The sequence below is a fragment of the Phaethon aethereus genome (assembly GCF_964289735.1).
Source record: "Phaethon aethereus genome assembly, chromosome: 12".
Lineage (NCBI taxonomy): Eukaryota > Metazoa > Chordata > Aves > Phaethontiformes > Phaethontidae > Phaethon > Phaethon aethereus.
In genome coordinates, this window is record NC_138588.1 from 858,306 (window position 1) to 867,018 (window position 8,713).

An 8,713-nucleotide genomic window follows, 5' to 3' on the forward strand; every position below is an offset into this window, starting at 1 on the left:
CCGCCTGAGGCACACTCGGTCCCGGCGCCTCAGGCGCAGCCTCCCGCCCCTGGCGGCGGCTCCCGGCCCAGGGAAGAGACGGCTGGGCCCCCTCCCGCAGCCCGGCTGCGCCTCTGCCCCGTCGCTCTCCGCCCGCCGGGCCCGCCGCCTCGGGGCGCCGCTCCCCGCGCCAGGCCCCGGCTTCCCTCCTTCCCGGCCTGCCCCGGCGCCGCCGTCCTCAGGCCCCCCTCCCCCGGCCGGGCTGCGCCTGCGCGGCGGCCCCTCTCCCCATCCGGGTCCCTCCGTGCGGTGTAGCAGGTCGGTAGGCGGGAAATGGCGACTGGCTGCTGAGCGGCTGCGGAGCGCGGAGCCCCGGCGGCGGTGTAAACACAGCGGCGCCCGCCTGGCCCGGCCCAGCCCGGCCGGCCGCCGGGGACCTGGACACCGGCGGCCCGGCACCCCGGCACCCCGCACCCGCAGGTAACTGACGCGGCGGCTCAGCCAGCGCGGGGTCCCAGCCCGGGATCAGGTGGGCAGGCAAGGGGTGGCCGCTCCGGAGTGACCGGCGGGAACCTCCCCTCAGGGCCTGCCCCGCGGCGGGCCCCGGCGCCCCCGGCCGCCCGCCCGCCGGGCTCCGCGCCCCGCTGCGTGCGGAGACACCCCGTCCCTCCCCGCTCGCCTGCTCTCCCCGGCCGCGGAGGCCAGCCAGCCCCGGCCGCGCCGGAGCGGGGCGCAGCCTCGCCGGGCCAGCCCCCTGCCCCCGGGGGAGCGGGCGGCGCGGCTGTCACCCCCGCGCTGACACCCCCCACCTCCCCCTCTAGGCCGAGGCCTGCGGTGTGTCTCCGCCGCCCGCCGCCCCCCGTCCCGCCCGCGCCGTCCCGTCCCGCGCCGCGGGGGCTGCGCTGCGCGCGGCGGGGGGCGGTGGTGGGGGCGCGTCCCGGGCCGGGCTGGCTCAGGGGGCGTAGCTCTGCGGGCGCATCCCAGCCCCGGCTACCCACGGGCGGGCCGTGCCCGGCGCTGGCCCCGCGGAGCGCCGCGCAGGACGCGCCTGTTGCTGGCTGCGCCTGTCGCCGCACTGGGGCAGCAGCGCCGGTCGCGCCTGTCGCCGGCTCCGGGGTGGGACAACACGGGACAGGGGCCGCCGCCGCCCCGCTGCCTCCCCGGCGGATGCCGCAGGCTGCCCGGGCAGGGATCCCGGGCGGCGAAAGGCTGCTGCGGAGGATGTCGGCGCGGCTGGGCGGGGGGGGGGGGGGGTGTGACACCAACTTTCTCTGCTGTCACTTGTGGCGGCGGGACGGCGGCCGTAGCGCGCCGGACCACCGCCATCTAAACCCGTTATGGGCGCTGCCTGCCAGTACCGGCAGCGCGGCGTGAGGTGCCAGCGTGTTGCGTACCACATTGATTATCTGCTCGCTTCTGTGTTACTGAAGAGTACTGCACGAGCCTGTTGCTCAATTTTATGGTACTTGGGAGCACATGAGAGGACAGGTCGTCTTATTCCTTTGCGACTGCTTTGGTGAGCTCTAGCCTGGATCTGCCTAGGAGATTTCTTCCTCTTTCATGATGATGGCACTTGTTCTGATCCCAAGCCTGTTGTTTCTGGTAGGGGTTTTTCATAGTCTTCCAGTTGCTTACGGTGCACTTTTAAAAGTAATTTTGAGATCGTAATTATTGACTTTGCCTTTCTTGATAAGTTTCTGCTGTTACAATACAGTAGTTCATGAAGATCTCTAAGTATAACTATTACTTTGTTGCCTTGGGCAAGTCACAACCTCTTTTGCCATTTCTCCATCACTAAAATGGGGATAATAATACCTCAGAGAGTTGTTACAAGAAGTAGTTAATGTTTGTAGAGGGCTTAAAAGACCTAAGTGTTATTAATTAAGCCCCATGACACATTAAGGTAAGAGTTAGCGAACCAGGTTTACACATGGATGAACTGAGGCAGGAAGAGATTATGATTTACCTAGAGTAACATATTGGATCTGTGACAATAGCAGAAAACAAGTTGTAACTACTTCATGCTGTAGGCACAAGCGAACAGTTCTATGTAACAGATACGCTTCCAAGTTTATTTGCCCCTCCCTCACCACCCCCCTTTCCAGTTTCAAGCTTTTCTGCTTCAGGAGGTTTTGCCTGTGTGACTTCCAGTTGACTAGATAGCTCCAAGGACACTTGTGGCTTGCCCACTTAAAAGTGTTTCAGCAGTTTTCATAACAAGATATATGTTCTAGGATGCAAGCCAAATCCCGACTTAAATTCCATAAAACATTCTCCACTTTTCCCCTGAAAACATTGTGTGGAACTTAGTTAAGACTTGATCCCGTTCCAGTCAGTGGAGTATGCACTAAAGCTGACACTCCTGTTTCATCTGAGAAAGTTCTTTCATTAAAGAAAAAATTTTCTTGTCAGTCTGTCCCAGGGATTTAATGATACAGTTAGATCATTTTTCTAAAGATGTAAACATTCCACATATGCTAGAGCTGTACATGCATTTTCATAATTTAAAGGTAATTTTCTATCTTCAGACTTCCACTGCAAGTGTTGATAACTTCCTTCACTATGTTGATTCCCCAGCACACTGACATGACACTATTGTAGGATGAATAGCATTAAGCAGTTTAAAAAAAACTCTACTGAATTCAAAAGGAAACTTAGTCTTCATCTTACAAAGTTTTTCCATACTGCATTGGCTTTTATTTTCTTTGATCACTTGTAATGCTGCTGAGGTTGACACCAACAAAAATAGTGTTTGCAGAAGACTTTAAGAATCACGTTTTCTCTTCTGACAGTTTTCTATGGAAATATTTCATTCCCATGGAAGAAACTTTTTCATAGGTATAAGTGGAGTAATAACTTGGAGTACTTGCACATTTTTGTAAGAACCAACACTGAAAAATCAAACTGAACTATTTTGGCAAGAGCTTGCAAGAAATGCTTGAGCAGGGGGTTGGACAAGATGACCTCCAGAGTTCCTTTCCAACCTCAACCATTCTGTGAGTCTGTAACAGCAGGATGTATCAAGTAGGACTGGAATTTGGCAGAAATTTAAAATTAATGTGCATTTCTAGACATATGTATACTCTGAGAGAAGCTGGAGACTTCTTGCCCTTTTGAAGGGGTAACTGAAATTCCAGAACATCATCATGATTATTTCAAGATCACAGCTGAAGCCAGTGTAATTGTATAACTCTGAAATTGCCTTTTCCATTTTATGGGTTTGCAGCTTTTTCCCCTATTCAAACCCTGTACAAGTTCGTCCCTATACCGTGTGTTTTCAGCCTGGTCTCCCTAGGGGAGCCAATTCCTAGGTATCATGGGTTTTGGGCTTTGATAATGTCAGCATAGGCCTATTAGGATTATCCGAGATTTAAAGGCTGTTGTGACCCCCTACTCCCCTTGTGACTGCATCCTTATTCTGTACTTTCTCAGGAGCATCCCCCTCGGACAAGTGCCTTTCCGATTCATGACTGTGAGTAGATCAGATATGGTGGTTCTTACTCTTACTAGCCCAGAAAGTAAAGGACTAAGTCTGAATGAAATTCTTTCACTTGCTGGCAGCTTACATTGCCACCAAAGTGTTGGCACCAATCTCTTGTAAATTTTATAATAGAAGCTTGTTTTTAATCTATTGTATATGAAGAGTTCGCTTGGTGTTTATACATCCCAGTTAAGTCTTCAAAAATGCAAATATGCACCATAAGTGCATGGTTGATTAATCAAATTCATAATGGATTACAGTTTTTAGGGGGCAGACTATTTAAATTGAATCATGCTGCTCTGATCCTGGGAAGGAACAGTAAGCTCTTTACAAGCTTGTTTAAAAAGAGTAGCTATCTCAGGCAGGGATTTTGAGTGTCAGGCCCTATAGAGTGCTTTAAACATAGGTTAATTTGCTGAAGTGCAGCATTAGTTGCAGTGCAGTGTATCTCTTCTGATTGCATGTAGGAGAAACTCACATACTGGCTTTCAAGTATCTCAGTGTGTAACATGTTGTTTACATGCTGAGTTGCCTAGATAGCCATTATTTAGTATTTTAGAAAAATAAATATTTTTACATTCACAGGTGAAGACATTTTCAATAGCACTTGAAAAGTTAAGTGTGAAATCATCCACATCTAAAGCAATCAGTTTCAGAGGTTGGATAGTACCTTCACAGTTGGCAGTCTTAACTTTTTCTACATAGATTACTTTCCAATCAGATCAGTTGCAGTAATTACTTTGATTAAAGTCCTCTTAACTACAGAAAATAAGTTCTTTCATCATACCTCGTGATCCAAGGAAAACACTTGTCAGGACAGTCTGGTATAAGAAAATAGTGAGTTGAGTATGAGCTTGAAGTGTATTTTCACCTTTGCCAACGCTGGCAGATGTGTGATCTGACAGATGTCCTTTGTTGCCTCAGTTTCCCTATCTGATGGGTTAGTATTTATGGTAAAACTGGGAGCTGCGGCCAAGCCAGTGGGAAGGAAATGCGCAGCCGCTGGTGGACAGGATTAACTCAGCCGCTGCATTGATCTCTGCTGTATTGTGGCATAAAAAATACAGCTCCCTGTGGGGAAAGTTTCATGACAGTCCAGCCCCATCAGATTTCTATGCATCTAGCTAAAAATAACCCTAAAGCCAACATTTAGGAAGCTGCCTATCTGTTGCCTTAGATCTAATGAGGATCCTCTGTCCACTAAGTGATGGGGATGCCAGAGTTGCATATAAAAGAGACGATGAAAATTGAAGTTATCCCTAACAGTCCTAACTCCTGTCTGAATTCAGAATTTTTTTGCTTTAGTGAGGAATCTAGTTAGAAGACATACAACACTTAGTTTTGAATTCATAATATTTATTATAGTGGTGCAACTTTAAGTATAACATTATCAGGAAAATAAGTTTAACTGAAAGGAGCTGTTAACTCCACAGCATCTGGAAAATAAGCTATGCATACTTAAAGTAGCACAGTGCTAAAAAATATATTCTACTATTCATTGCCAATATACCAAGTGTAAATAGGAGAATAAGGATGTAAAACTCTAAAACATGTAGATTAGCATTTACCTATAAATAAATTATTTTATATATATAAACCCACACAGTGGCAGCACAGCAGGAGTGCCATTATTAGTGGAGTAAGGCTAGGAAGGTGATACTGTAGGGCATGTTATCATCCTTGAAGCCTCATATGAACAAAAAGGAATCTGTCCTTATTTAGGCTATGTTTAGGAATAGCTAATTTAAGTTAATAAATTAACAGGAACTCAGATCAAATCAGAGCAGTTGTTCTAAGCAATTTGGCTTTAGCTGCACTGATTCAGTCTAAATCATAACTCAGTTTACTTTAGGCCATTCTAAAACATGATTGCTTTGATTCAGTCTATATTTTAGGAGGCGCTAATTAGAGGAAGGTAGGTAATTCAATCTAAGGATTAGACTATACCACAGAGGACTTTATTGGCACAGCAATACCAGCCTAGCTAGTGGTAAAACCCCTACACAAAGGGGTTCCTTTTGCCAGCACGAGTTGCATTTGCACTTACTAGGAGGCTTGTTACCCTAGTTGTATTTGTCTAGGGAGAAAATAGTGCATTCACATTTCTAACAGCTGGTATTGTACTGGTAAGCTTCTGGTTTAGACACAGTCTAACATAGATTTCCTTAGTCTGGATAAAGCTTCAAGGGTACTCCGTATCTTCTGCTTAGTATACAGGGACTGAAGGCGCTGGAGCAGAGAGTCTAATACAGGTATATTTATTTCTTACCCCCTGTGGTAGGATTTTGCTTCATCCGTTGTAGCTTCCTCTACATTCACTCTTCTGTAGTTTACATCCCATAGCTGGTATTTTTGAAGTATTCACTATTTCAGGAAGGAGTGGGCTGAACTTGAGGTAACAGCTAGATTCTATAGTCTCCTTTGTCCTCACATCATTTTCCAGCACCCTTTTCATATGAGATAGCACAACCTGAGTTGCTTTTCTTTTCTCCCTTTCCCAGGAACTTCTCACATTTTACTATCTCTAGGGGAGCTCATTTAGGTGCAGCAGGCTGCCTTTTATATGAAATAATTCCTTTGGGCTGTTGTGTGATGCCTGGTCACCTGATTCAAATCCATCACCTGGGAGGGAGATAAATCCTATAGGTGAGGGCTGAGTTCATTCTCTTTTGAAAATGTGGCTGACTGTGACACACTGCTTGTATGGCAGTCCTGTGCCTGTTGTCTGTGGGGTGCGTGCATATGTGTCTGAGAAACAATGAAGAAGAATGTCTGTCAGGAGTTAAGAAATAAACAGAGAGGCTTAGAGAAAGCTAGTTATTAGTAGTTATATGGGCAACAGTTATGTTGTTTCTGTGTTTGCCAAAGAAAAGCATAATGTGAACTGAAGTTTTAAGGCTTGTTGGGGCGGGGGGGAAGTGTACAAGAAGTAAAGGAGGTAGTTTATAAATAGTAGAAATATCTACAAGAACGTCAAAGGTACTTACAGGCTTTGTGTACACTAGATTTAAATACAGTATATTTGATTGAATTACCTAGCTCAATTTATTTGACACCTTAAACTCTTGTGAAGACCAAGAGGTTGTAATGAAATCAATTTAAATATGTTTGGAAAAGCTAGTTTATTTTGCTTATCAAGACAGAACCAATGAATGTTAAAGAACAAAACACGAGCGAGAAGTTAGTGTAATCTTGATATTTTTAATTTATGTTCTTAAAAATGTAGATTTGGAAGAAACTTTTGAAGACTTGAATGTAGCTAAAGTGATATTCTTCAACAACTGTAATTACTGGATTTAGAGTTCTATGGTTTTGCTTAGGGACTAGAAAGCTTACTAGCACTCTTAAGAGAAAATCTTTGAGAGCTCAGTTGGAAAAATGGGCTGTATAGATAGTTTCAGGTGAAGAGGTGTCATGCTTAATTACCCTGTTGGACTTATTTGAAGATAATTCTCTTTTGATAGTAGATTGGTTTACCTGGAAAACATTTGATAATGTCCAATCTCAAAAGATTTATAGTTAATATAAAAATTTCCAGAGTCAATTAACATAAAAGGGTTCCGAACCATAAATTAGTATTAGATTAGAAAATAAAAATTTGTCATCAGTGGTCCCTGCTTTCAAAATTAAAAAGTTATTTCAAGAAGATTGCTCTTTGCTCTTTCTCCTTTTTATGTCTTTTCTGTTCTCTTTTAGTTCAGGTGCTGTAAGGTTGGACGAGTATGTGTAGCTGTTAATGTGCCATTTACTTTGTTGCTGGGAATGTGAAAGACTCTATGCCTGCATTTGCAGATAGCTGATATTTTGTCAGAATTACTAGAGTAAAGGGCTTTTGTTTGTTTGCTTGACAGTTTAGTTTTATTTTCAAACTGAAGTAAATATGCTGATAAACACACTACTGTTGTATCTGCTTAACTCAGACTGTTGGCAGCCTTCATCTGTATTGTCAAATAGTGTGGTGCAATAGGAGCAGACCTGTAGAATGAGGTTGTTGGTGTTGAGGACTTGATGCCCATGTTGTTTGCATTTCTGGAGGTTTTAGCTTGCTCTGGCCCCATGTCCTTTAGTGGCTGAAGTGTATCTTCCGGTTTAGTTTCAGTCGGAGGACTCCAGTTGGTATGCTCTGAGGCTGCTTTGTTATGTGAACCCAAGCACTATAAACGGGATGATGAGATCTGTTTCAAAAGCTCGCACCAGATCCAAACTAAAAAACTGGTGCAGATTTATATTAACATCTTGCCTTACGAGAAGGCAGAAGATGCCATGCCACCTCTAAAGTTTTTGTTTGTGTTAAGCTCCTTGTGAAAGGAGTGAGAAGCATGCAGCAGTTGATAGAAGGGACAAATCTGATGTGAAAAGGCTGTAAAAGAGGGTTAAGAGCCTTCAGTCAACCATCACAGGATAGAATCAAATCACGTAAAATCTGTACAAAGTTTTCTGAATGTCTGAACAGATGCTTTTTCACCTGTTACTTGAGTTCCATAGCTTAGCTCTACTCTTTTCCCTGTGGCTAGATGGAGACTCCTCACCTGCTTCTGCACAAAGTCTGATGAATTAACTCGGTTTGCAATAGATGGTTGTTTAAGCCAATCTGTCTGGACTTTTGTTTATCCTCTGTGTTCAAAGAGAGTTTAAAAAACTAAGTTCTGTTTTATAACAAACATGGTATTAAAAGGATGAGGAGAGAATGATTCCCCCCATTAATGTGCAGGTTTTAAAATATTACTCTGTAGGAATTTTGATCCACTGTGGTGCTCAGGGACAAAAGATACTAACCATTTACATGAGTGGTGTGCTTACCGTTTTTCTTCAAACCTATTTCCGAGTTATTTTATTACCATGTTGCAAGTGTTATAAATGAGGATACTTACTAATAAGATAATCACAAGTGCAAGCTAAAATAATCCAGTTAGTTATATGTTGTTTCTTGAACAGCAGAATTGATAAGGTCTGTTTTCCCACAGGCTCATATCTTTTTGTGCCTTCCTCTCGTCTCGTGTAACACCTCCAGGCTCTCCATCCACAGTATTTCAAGTATCCCCACCTCCAGTCAGAGTACCTCCTTTTTGCTCTCCCTCCTGGCGTCTGAAGTGCCTGCGCTGGGGTTACTGGCTGGCTAAACTGGAGGCAGAACGCATGGTTGTTCATTCACTGCCGTGCCTCTGCTGAGGACCTGACCTTTTTTTCAGGGATAGGCTAGGAAAGGAGACAAGGTGGCATGTGTCTGTGTGTAGCCAGAGTGGATGTGGGGTA